The sequence below is a fragment of the Cibotium barometz genome, chromosome 25 (assembly GCF_041138505.1).
Source record: "Cibotium barometz isolate CiBa-2024 chromosome 25, ASM4113850v1, whole genome shotgun sequence".
Classification (NCBI taxonomy): domain Eukaryota; kingdom Viridiplantae; phylum Streptophyta; class Polypodiopsida; order Cyatheales; family Cibotiaceae; genus Cibotium; species Cibotium barometz.
The window spans coordinates 23,632,465-23,645,855 of NC_141070.1; positions in this window are offsets into that span (position 1 = coordinate 23,632,465).

The window sequence follows — 13,391 nt, forward strand, 5'->3', positions numbered from 1 at the left end:
CCACAATTTCAAATATCAATCCTTAAAGCCCTTATTTCTTCAAGATCAAACCCTAAATTGTCAAATCTTTGAGTTCTTGAAGGAATATTGCAAGAAAAAGGTTATTGTGCAGAAATTTGATGCAATTTCAAGAAAGTCTACAAAATACAATTGCAGAATACATTGCTATTCACTTTCCATGCAAAGTTAAAGATTCAAGTGCAAAGTGAAGAACATTCAAGATCTGTTTCAAGAAAATGCAAAATCTTGGTGCAGTTTCAAGAAGTGTGCAGATAATCAAGGTTGATGTGCAAAGTTTTTCAGATTATGTTGTAGAATATTCAGATTACTGTGCAGAGTTCTCATATTACTGTTGTAGAGTATTGTGCCGAGTGTGCAAATTCATTGCAGTTTTAAACAGATTTCAGTCCAAATTTTAGTTCAGTTCAAGATTAATGAAGTTTTCAACAAATCTTGGAGTAAGTGCACAAACTTTAACTTCATTTCATGTTTCTTGAATATTGTGCAACTAAGGCTTTCTCAACAAGCAACAAATTGAAAGACAATGATTCTTGGTGAAAGATTAAGTGAATCTTGACAACTTTTTACAAAGATTGCATAAGAATTGCAAAGAAATTGTGAAAGCTTCAAGAGTAGTGAATTATAGAGAACAACAATGAAATGATGTAGTTCTTGAGCAAGAAAGTGTGCAGAAATTGTTAAATCTTTTCAGATTTGTGCAAAAGCAAGGTCTTATCATAGATTAGTGATAATCTTTCATAGATTAATGCTAAACACACTTCTACAACAAAGATTGATCAAGCTATACTAGTTTTGATACAAAAGTGTACAAGCTTTACAACTTCAAGTGCAAAAATTCAAAAAGTTTGTGGATTAACATTGTGTTTGCAAGTATGGCCCTACTGGGAATTAAACCCGGTCCACTGGTGTGAGCCAGTGTACCTCATACACCACAGGGTTCTCCTAACCTGCATACAAGGGTTCTTGAGTGTAAAAATCTTCAAGCAATAATGTAGAGTTTGGTTCAGAAGGCAAACAATTTGCAACTTGGATTTTGGCATCATTAAGCCTTGAGTTTCTAGCTCCCTTCAAGGATTTACAGCTAGTTGGGCAACATAGGAGGGGTCTTGTAACCTTGCTTGGCCAAGGGAGCATTAAAAGGTCTTGACAAACAATAGGCAAAGCCTAACATCATCACAAATAACCAAGAAACTCTTGACAAGAGCAGTAGGCTCACACATAGTCTCTTCATTGAGCTACAACAGCTCTTAGATAGTGGTTTGCAGCACCATTGGAGTGCAAAAGGACAACTTTGAGTTAGTAAAGCTCAAGTGCCCTTACTACTCAATTAATAAGAGTCCATGGTCATGCCTTGATGAAAAGGAAGCATTTCTAATGACGGTAAATTTAGCCAATTGTGAAGCACATCCTGATGTGAAGTCTCCTCTTGGACAGAAAAAACCCCATCATCAACAAACTGGCAGGGAGAGCACGCATAGTGATTTGTCAATGTGAGAGAGCTTGGAGATGATTCTGATGGGTGTGCGAAATGCTTAGCCGGGAAATGGCACAACACTCTATCTAACGATATTCGTGTAGGTAAAGCCAGAAGTAAGCATCAGATCAAGGGCATAGTAGTGGAATAGTGAGATGATGCGATCAAGGCATCGAACAGAGGTTGATATAAGCACAAGATTTCAGCTAAATAAACACATCAAAACAAACACAGTAAGTGAAGTAATTCAAAACGCAGAGAAGGAAACATGGTTTCATCGTCTCTCTGCCACTCTCATCTATTTTTATTTTTATTTTCAAAAGCCCATTTACTTGAGCAACCATGCCTTGTCAAGATAAGGTTAATCGTCCTGTTCCACCATTCCATGAAAACACAGATGAACAAGCAAAGCCTTTATCATTTTTTTGATGCACGCAAACACTATTGTGCCATTGATAGTGGAGCAAGCGATTGTGTGACAGCTGCACTACAAGGTTGTGGTATCATTGTCTTGCTTTGAGCTTGTAACAACAAACAAAGTTGAGCAGCAATGAAAACAAGTGCACAAGTCAATCAGCAAAAACAATGATCACAATCGCTTTGAGCTTGTAGCAAATAAGCAGCGAAAACAAGTGCGCTAGTCAGTGAGCGAACAATGGGCATATGTGGTATCCCAGTCGCGCTTTGAGCTTTTAGCAAACAAGCAGCAAATACAAGTGCACAAGTCGACTGAGGATACATCCCAATCTCCCATGCTTGTCGTATTGACACGGTGGAAAGGGCGTCGGGCCCATCGGCCCGATCACTTTTTGGGCTCTAGTGGGTTCCGACGCCCGTTTTTATGCAATTAGGTTTTTAAAACAATATTATATTACTTTTTCTTGCAGGGTTTGTCATCAACTAAGTGTAGTGTAATGGAAACATTAGTGAGTCTAAAGTAGGAGGTACACGGTTCAAATCCTACCAAGGCATCTGTGAAATTTTGTTGCCCCCAAGGGTGTGTTCATGTGTTATAGTGTGTATGTGTGTGTGTTATAGTGTTTGTGAGTGTCTGTGTTAGAGAGAGAGTGTGAAATAGTGTGTATGTGTGTGTGTTAGAGAGAGAATGTATAATAGTGTCTATGTGTGTGTGTTAGAGAGAGAATGTGTAATAGTGTGTATGTGCGTGTGAGGGAGAATAATCTGGCATTGGAAAAGGGGTTTGACTGACTGGAAAATGAGGGTTGAAAAGGCAGGGGCCCTCCAAATTAGAATAAGACAAGCATGGGAGCTTGGGATATATCCTCAGCCGCACAAGTCATTCAGTGAAACATGAGCAGATTCTAACTACACCATTAGCGCACAGTGAGCAGCTCTCGACACCGATCCTAAATTGGCAAGCCATCATTGAGCTTTTAAGTTTGTTGTGAGCAGAAAGTCTACGTTTTTTTTTCTATAGTTTGCTCAGCTACTCTCTCCTCCTCAGAAGCAACGAATAACACCCACATTACGCAAGACGTGAATAAGCCCAAACAACTTCAAAAGCATGTTAATATTTCCTAAGGTCCAAATATCCATGAATAGGTGAGGCTAGACAAAGTGTGGATGGGCATAGTGGAAATGGTGTAAAAGACGGGGGAATGTAAAAAGTTTAAGAGAAAGAAAACCTAAACATTAAAGACAAGGGTGCGAAAAAAGGAAAGAAGAAAAACCTAAACATTCAACCTCTTTCTTTCTCCCCCTTCTTGACACCACTGGCAACACTTTTTTTTGTCCCTTTTTTCTCACACTTTGGTGTTGGCACCAGCCTCTTCTATGCATTGGCTTTGTGCTTGAAATGGATGAGCCTTCTAATGAGAAGGTTGTGAAGCTTATTTGTTTTGTTTTGTTTGTTTATTTTTTAAATACGCTAGATGCTACGATGTGACAGAAATGAACAAACCCAAATAGTACGTTGTGATGCTTGCAAAGCTTAGGTGATGCATTGAATGCCAGCAAAAGGGCTATAAATAGAGCAATGCGTGATGAAGTTCTGCACATAGAAAACAGCTAAGTGTCGTGGTTCTGAGGGCACATTGTGGGCATTTCTCACACATTTGGGAGATTTCTTATGGAGTGTGTTCACATGCTATGTGTGGGACATAGGGGATTTTTAGCCTTTGATTTATATGCTTTTACACATTGTGATCCTTGTTCACACATGAGTCCATTTGTGTGAGGTGTTCGCTTGCTTTGAGCTTTCATTGGGTATTGTTTACATGCTTAGGACTTTTATAGGGCGTGTTCACATGTTTTAGAACATTTTTAGGTTTTGTAGATTTTGTTCACACACTTGGAGTTATGTTGAGTGGTGTTCACATGGAGTTATGTTGAGTGGTGTTCACATGCAGCTATTCCTTACTATTTTTATCCTTCTTATAACTGACACATCATGCATCATCCTCGTCATCGCTATCACTATGATAGTATTTCAGATTTTGATGTTAGGAGGGTCACGCATGCATTGTCATCATGGCTCTATGCTATTTTATCAAGAGTTACCACTTTCTGCTAGGGAACACATCTCATCTGTGGCATTCGCACATACCTTCGGCACATCGAGGCTTAAACCTCTAGATCCTGACTCATGGACTTCTCGTTATTACGAGGTGGCATTGTCATGACTAGTTGTTCAAGCTTAAGATTTTGGTGCCTAGCCATCAGAGGCATTTTTTCAATGAGGAAGAGATTCATGCCAGATGGTCTAGATTGTCCGTACACGATGACTTCTTTGCCACGTTGCTTGGCTACTTTGACACGGAGGGTTTAATATTGTTTGCATGGGATGATTCTTTCTTTAGCCACTTATACAAGTATCCCACACTCTTGAGCCGCCATGATTATGTTCTTGGGGATGCAGTTACGCCAATATAAATTCAGATCATGATGATGATGTATTATACACACATATACATGATGTTGTATCACACAGACATGCACATGATTATAGTGATACATGTGCATATCATGACACATATACACATGATGATAGTGATACATGCACACATGATGACATACACATACATCATGAGATGATGATAATGATATATGTAGTAGTGATGTGTGTGATCTAGATCATGAGGACATGATCATGGGGGTAGGCATGTCAGCGAGCACATCGAGCATTACGAGCATCATAGAGCGACCTATCTCTATTCCTAGTGATCATGGGGATACATTAGATGACCATAGTGATGCATCCGACAATCTTGATGAGCATTTGATTAGTCATGATGAGCATCATAGAGCGACCTATCTCTATTCCTAGTGATCATGGGGATACATTAGATGACCATAGTGATGCATCCGACAATCTTGATGAGCATTTGATTAGTCATGATCATTCGGCTAGTCATACATCCCTAGTTACATGTGGGGATGACACTTCACATGTTGATGAGCATATCATAGACCATGAGGAGCATAGACCCGAGGCTCTAGTATTAGATGTGGAGAGATTTCAGATACAACCACTACTCCTAGTTTTCATAGCATTCTTGGTAGCATTTGTGTGGATCGAGTTGTTGTGATTGAGCAGTGTGAGTTTGTGGAGGTAAGATTGTAGGAGTATGCATATTGATCATAGTTTTAGCATACTCTATGGCATCGACCTCGAGAGCTTTACATTTGATCTAGATATTTTCTTAGATCAAGTGTTATTGGAGATTAATTTATCATGGGATTTAGGTCATATAGGGACACTATTGATGGTGATTAATCGTCTATAGCTTTGGGGATGACCTTCGTGGCCTTGGAGAGTCCATTGATAGAGTGAGTTGGTTGATATCACTTATCTCTCTTATGTAGACACTTTGTCAGTGCTTAGTGATGGTGATCCACCTTTTGTCTGAGGGACACTCACATATAGAGTGTCTTGCACAAGGAGATATTGTGCATAGGTCGGATCATACTCATATATACATTGATATGGTGGATCATGTCTTTGACTTTTCAAGTGGTGCTACATGGGACGATGGCATGGGTTCACATTTGACTCTACATGAGGCCGACCTTGAGCTATGTTCATTTGGCTCCCACGGGTGTTGACACGATCCTATTTTCTTTGGAGCTAGGACATTTACTTTTGGATGTAGTATATGTCATTTGGGATGCATGGTATCTGATTATGTGGCGCATTTTGTGGATTTACATGCTTCACATTCAAATGAGCAGTTATTTGGACCATGGATTTGATGATATTTTTGGTGGCCATTTCACTTTGGATGAGGAGCTTGTAGGATACTTCCTTTTTGATCTAGGTGGTCACACATTTATTCCATGGTTAGATGGTCTACACTTTGGCTATCCATTTGACCCAGGTGGAGGTATAGTAAGATACGTCATCAACATGGGTGATTATCCTTTTGATCTAGGAGCTACCATTACTACGGATTTGGATTTGAGCTTTGCTTTTAACCCAGGAGCTACCACCATCTTAACTTTGACGGTTTGGGATGTATACCATACATATCCTTTTTGTCCTGGAGGATAGTCGACTAGCTTCATCATTGATAGTGGTTCCTCATCCTCTCCACTCGCACTAGATTATTGTGGGACCATTGACTTGGATTTCCTTTTGATCCAGGCGGTTGCATAGATAGCCTCATCATTGATAGGAGCCCTTCATCCTTTCCATTTAACCCTGGGGGTCATATGATTCATGTATGGGTTTTCCGCTACATTAACATTCAGCCATGGATGTGATTTTTGGCTTATGTACATAGCCGCTTCTATATGTCTTTTCTTTGTGCACAACCACCCTTTGATTTTGAGGATGAAATCATTATAGGAGGGGATGGTTTGTAATGAAGCAACACCTTTACAATAGGTGTAGGACCCATGGATTATCATTGGAACCCTTTTGAACCTTTAAAATAGGTGTAGGACCCATGCATTATCATTGGAACCCTTTTGAACCTTTAAAATAGGTTTAGGACCCATGGATTATCATTGGAACCCTTTTGAACCTTTAAAATAGGTGTAGGACCCATGGGTTCAAGTATAAAAGGGGACTCATGAATTATCATTGGAACCCTTTTGAACCTTTTTGACCTTTTGACATCTACATGTACTCTTGGCTCCTTTCTTGGAGATGGCCACTCATGGTCTAAGGCTCATGGGAAGCTTTATAGCCATCCTCATGGTGAGAGGTTAAATCACTTAGGCATTATGTGTGATTTTTGTTAATTGCATGCTAATCCACATGATAATTTGTCCCTAATCTGAGCTTTATGATCACTACATTGCACATGTAGTAATCTCTACCTGCCTCTTGTTTGTCCTTGTCAAATGCTGACTTACTTTGATTCCGGTGCCACTAAGCACATTACTTCATGTAAGCAACTATTTACTACCTTGCGAGATGCTCTGTTAGGTGGAACAATTTTGTGTGCTAACAATGCATTTTATGCCATCAAAGTCATTGGCAATGTGGAATTGACCTCATGCTCTAGGGATCCTTATACTCTTGTTGACACCTTGTATGTACCCAGAATCTACAACTCATTTTTGTCTCAGCACTTTCCAAAGCTAGCTTGAAAATCTAATTTTCTGATCATCGCTATTCCATTCACACGACATAATTGATTTTGATGTGCTACTCTTATGGTGGCCAGATGTATGCTCAAAAGAAAGGATTTGCCATCTGGATTTTGGCTTGAAGCTGTCATGTGTGCCAATTATGTATTAAACCGTTGTCCAATTAAGGCCTTGAAATCTATGACAACTTATGAAGCTTGGAATGGCAGAATCCCAGTCATCACTCATATGTGTGTATTCGACTGTCTAGCTTATGTGTATGTATTAGCACATCACAAACATAAGCTCGAAGTAAAGGCTTTAAAATGTATCTTTGTGGGATATAGCAGTGAAAGCAAAGGATATCGGCTATATGTTCTGTCCAGTTGGAACCTGATTGTATCCAGAGATGTCGACTTTGATGGATCTGCATCTCAACCCATGTTTTCCTGTCAGCTACAACCATCCATTGATGCTCCGGATGTATTTGATACATTACTGCCTTTGTTTTGGTACTGGTGCTAACTCCTTTGAGCTCGCCTTACCTCCGACTTAGCCACCTACTGTTGTTGTAGCCCATCAACAAATTCAGCAATTTAACAATATCCCTATTGCTCCAAATCAGTAATCCTCTAATTTGGATGCCTTGGGTGATGCACGAATCGAAGAGGATAGAGCTATTCATGTGATTATTAGCGGATTTTGCGATGGCTCTAGGCTACTTTGCATCACAACAAGCTGCCTGAACCTTTGTTAGGAAGGACACGAGCTGCCTTTAGACATGCATCTCATTTGTAGACACAGCCTTTTTGCTATCGCACTACATGAGGAACCACTTTCTCACTTTGATGCCTTGGAGGATGACAATTGGGTTTCAGCCATGCGTTCGAAATTGGAATCCATTGCCAAAAATGATACATGGGAGTTATGTGATATGCTTGCCGAGCAAGCATGCTATAGGCACCAAGTGGGTGTTTAAGCTAAAATGGAAGTGTAATGGCTTTGTTGATTGGTATAAGGCTCGATTAGTCACCAAGGGCTATGCCCAGAGAGAAGGCATTGACCATGATGAGACTTTTGCACCTACATCACGTATGATGACCATTCGAACTTTGGTTGCATTGGCTACGCATAAATGTTGAAACGTGCATCAGTTGGATGTCAAAACTACATTTCTGAATGGTGATCTACAGGAAGAGGTTTATGTCACACAACCTCCTGGCTTTGTTCCAGTAGGGTGCATAGTATCAAGTATGAAAATCGCGCAAAGCATTATATGGCCTTAAATAGGCTCCTCGTGCTTGGTATCAGAAGATACATGCCTACCTGATCTCTTGCCTGTTTCAAAATAGCCCCACTGAAAGCACTCTTTATGTCTACGAAGAAAGGGATAATCTCCTTATTCTCAATATTTATGTGGATGATCTGCTTGTGGTGGCAGGCCCTGATGAGGGGCACATTGCAGCTTTCATCTCGCTGACCTCTAAAATACAATTGATGTTTTCGACATGGGTCTTTTGCATTATTATTTGGGTATCCAATTTGTTCTGATTGAGGGGGACATCTTGTTATCTTAGAGAAGATACATTCAGCAACTCTTGGAATGCTTTCAAATGATAGATTGCAAACCTGTTTCTACTCCTGTGCAACCTAGTCTTTGACTGTCAATTGAGGACTCTTCTGAGCCCTTTGATGTAGCCACCTATCAGCAAGCTATTGGATGCCTTGTATATGTGTGCAATACCCATCTAGATGTTTAGTATGCAGTGTCACAATTGAGCAGATTTATGAATTGGGTAGGACATTGCGATATAAGATAGTGATTGGGAAGGATGTTCCGACACAGATAGTGACTGGGTAGGATGTTCCGACACAAGAGTGTCAACTAGTGGATACTATTTCATTCTTGGCAGTTCATGCATCTCATGGCTCAGCAAGAAGCAACCAATAATAGTCACGTCCAGTTGTGAAGATGAAGATAGGGCATCATTCTTAACTACTATGGAGTGTCTGGCTTCGCTATCTTTTGGCTGATCTTGGTATCAGTAGTTTGCTACCACCCTTTACATTGAGAGTCAGAGTGCATTAGCAGTTGTACGAAATCCACCCTTTACACTAACAGTCAGAGCGCATCAGCAGTTGTGCAGAATCTAGCTTTCCATGCACGGACGAAGCACATTGAGGTGTATTATCACTATGTCAGGGAACGGCTCCATGCTGGAGAGATAGCCTTGACCTACGTGCCAACATAGGCCAATGTGGCAGATGGATTTACCAACCCCTTTCCAAGGAGGAGTTTGAAGCTTTCCGACAAGCTCTAAACTTGTTTCCTCTACCAGGGTAGTCTACTACGCCCTGTATCCATTCACGCCATTCACTTTAAGGGGGTTTATTAGCCTTGTGCCTCTGAGAAGTTCAGTTATAAATCGAGCTGATCATGGGCACTTTTTACTCTGTGTTGGTAGGGTTTTTTTCCCGTGAGAACACACCCTTAATGTGTTAGCAACCACGCCAACCCTAGTGCTAGGACTACCAGAGTTGTACTCCACTCGCTCATTAATGAGTACATTCCAGCTATTATCACTATTGTCTCTGTTGCTCTCTGAGCTCATGTGAGTGTTTTGTCTGAGTCTATGTAGAGCATCTTCTTTCACATCCAACACTTAAATAATTGCATGTTGGTTCCAAAATCATTGTTCTTAAATGGTTGTTCATAATTATTGCTCAAACATAAAAGGAAAGGACCTATTTCTAGATTTTCTAAAGTTTGAAGAGAAAGGGTGCGAGCTTTTCTACACTAGATATTCTCAATTATGGACTAGGAAGCATGAAAACTCTCCTACACTAGATATTCCCAAATATGGTCTAAGAAGTTTTTGCAAGTGTGACCTTGGTGAATTGTCCATGCTAATCTTCCTTGTATTAATCTAATTTTATAAAACACTCTATCTTTAGATAATACAGTGAATGTGATTAACAATACTTTCCTTGTTAAATGAATGTACCCAATGAGAAGGAGAACAAAAATAAGAAATGTGATTTTTAAAAGCATTCAAACATTTTTCAAAGGGATTTTAGTGTGCACATACGTATGGGAGATGGGCCTAGGTGCGTGGGGCTTAGGGGCTTGGGGGAACTCTTGGTGGCTGTGCAATTTGTGGTGAAAGATTCATCAAGAAAGGTGTTGATTATCAAAGATACTGGAGACAAACTACAAATATTAGAAAATCTTGGTGTAGTTTCAAAAGATCAGTGCATAATTGAAGATTATAGTGCAGAATAAAGTTATGTTGGCAAATCTACACTACAGAATAGAGCAATTTATAGATTATGCAAAGTTTATTACACACCAAGATTTTACAAATATGGCAAAATCTTGGTGCAATTTCAAAAAAATTTACAAAATACAATTATTGTGTAGATTCAAGTGCAAAGTTTAAGATTCAAGTGCAGAATGAAGATTGTGCAAATCTATTTCAAGATCAGAGTAGAATGGAAGATTAAAGTGCAAAATACTGTTCTATTGGCAAATCTACAATGCAGAGCTCATGCAGAGTAGAGTAGTTTATTATGCTGAAATCAAATCTTGATGTAAAACAGCAACAACAGGAAGTGATTCTTGATCAAAATCCTTCTAATCTTGTCATTTTCTTGTAAAGAAGTTAGAAGGATTAAAAATCTATTGGAGTAGTACATATCTACACACATTAGTGTGATCTTAAAATATTACAAGTTAAGATAGCAAAAAGTGTTGAGAAGACATTGTTTGCAAGCTCATATTCTAGATTAAAACATTTTAGTCCATTTTCATCAAGAAATGTATAGCATGCTATTCTATTACAGATCGAGGTATTAGTGGTATGCATAGAATGTATTGGTAAATAATTGATACAAAAGTTTGCTAGCTTAACAATGTCAAGTGCAGAATTTCAAACTAACACTATGTTTACAAGTATGGCCCTGTTGGAAATTGAACCCAGTTCACTGGTGTGCGCTAATGTTCCCCATACACCATAGGGTTCTCCTAGCTTGCATACAAGGTTTCAAGTGAGTGTGAAGATCTCTTGTGAATTATTACAGATCTTCAATCTACAAAACTTAGTATGCAAGCAATAGTGCATGGATTCATTGAGAAGGCAAACAGTTGGCAGCTTAAATCTTGGCATTATAGAGCCTTAAGTGGCCAGCACTATAGAACATCTTCGTGCACAAGACAAGTGAGCAGTCTACTTAGCACCAATACAAACAGATTATGTAGTAAAGGAATCACTACATTCGTATGATGCAAGAAAAATTCTTCTAGTAGAAGTACTCTGATTCAGTACATGCAAAAGTTGCGAGACAATTTAAATCAATTTGAAAAGAAAGCAAAGTTACTTGAGAAAGAAAGAAATTGAAGGGAAAAAAGAAACTAGAGAAATTGTTAACAACAAGCCATCATGGATAATTGCCTTTGGGTAAAGGCTCAGCCCACAACCAAAGCTACATCTAGGTCATCAAACACCTTACCCTTCATCTAATGCTAATGATGCAGCCTCACCTTTTGGCTTGTAAGTTTCTGCAGACATATCAGGCTCAAGAAGGGGGGGGGAGGTGTCTAAGCATGGTTCAATGCTAAGCTCCTATACATCAATAGCACTCAACTCCATGCTTAGCTTTTAACGTAGCGTGCGTGCAAGCAAACAAACTCAGCAACACTGAGTGCTCAAGCAACATCATCAACCACGAGACAGTCACGTTTCATCGCCTCTGAGGCGTCAGCTTCATGGGTGGGGATATATTTCATGCGCTCCCCCTTGTCCTGTAGCGGGGGAGTGCACGGAACACTTTCCACCTGGAGGCTGGAGCCCCCTCTCACGCCAGCTCAGCAGAACCAAGCTCACGCTGGCAAGTTTCAGTATCTCAACCGCCGCCAGTCTGGGAATTAAGAGAAGAAGACAGGAGCTCATGTGCCATAGCTAGCCAGTGTGCTCAGCTCAACAAGCGTCATCAACAGCTTGCTAGCCACACAGGCCTTCTTCTGAATCGCAATGAGGACCGTGCTTGAGAGTGTCCAATCCTATCTGGGTCTTTTCTATGAAGACAGAAAACCCAAATCAAAGGGTGGTGGCTATGGCTTCCCTTCGCTCATGAGGAGATCAAAAGCAAAAGCAAAAGAAAAAGCAAGTGGGTATGGTGATAAAGAAAAGCAGCTGTCTCGCAAGGGCTCCTCCAGCCATGTCCACTCTATTCATACCATCACTAATCTGGCTCATGCCGACCCTAATCTTTCTCCTGGTCAAAACAATCTGTCTCAATCTCAAGCTCCTTCGAGGCGCATTGTGGAGAGATTCAAATCTCTTGGAAAGTGTAATAACACCATCGGTTTCAGAGATGGGCGAGTTTTCATCCATTTTAGTAAAAAATGAGGCAAATGCTCATGATGCAATTGTTGATTGTGAGTCGAGCTGTCATAGATCCGATGACGAGGAGAGTGATTGGGAAGGTGGTGCTTTTTCTCTTGCTTCGTCTCTGGGAAGGGGACACAGGAGAAGGTTCCCCCCTCCTCTGAGTTCCTTGGCAATGCAAAGCTACTGTGACAAGAGGGGTCAGGCTCCTGGAGCATGTGGTGCTGGTTACTGCCTTCGCTCCCTCCGCAGAGACGGAAGGTTTGTGCTGCAAGAGGTGAAAGCCCCAACCCACAAGTATTTCATAGTGTCAAGAAAAGATGGGTGCTTGAAGCTGGAATTGATCAACCCTGTCAACGATTCTAGTCTAGAGGAGGATGAAACTTGCCAGCGTGAGCTTGGTTCTGCTGAGTTGGCGTGAGAGGGGGCTCCAGCCTCCAGGTGGAAAGTGTTCCGTGCACTCCCCCGCTACTACAGGACAAGGGGGAGCGCATGAAATATATCCCCACCCCGCCGCCAGTGGTGTGAAGAAAAAGAAAGAAGAAGGCAGGGAAAAAAAACACTGCCGCCAGAAGCCTGAGAAAGTATTAGTTCTTTGTAAAGTCTTCAACTTTTAGGTTTTTTTACACCTTCTTGTCCACACCTTAGGGCTTTCCCACAATTTGGTCTTTTTACACCTCCAAGTCCCTTGTCCATTTAGATTGTGGGCACCCAGTCACTATCTTTGGCCGCTTCACACACACACAAACCACTTGGTTTATTGGGAATTGTTCATACTTAACATAATTTTGCGTGTTGTGGGGTTCTTTTTATTGTGTTTACTAGGGACAATCATTTGTGGTGTGATCTAGTGCATTGTGGGAGAAGTTCACACAATTTCATGCTTTTATTAGTGTTTGTTCACGTGCATTGGTGTATTGTGGGCCTTATTCACACGATTGCGCTTCCTTGGGGACTTCTAGTTTTTGTTCACA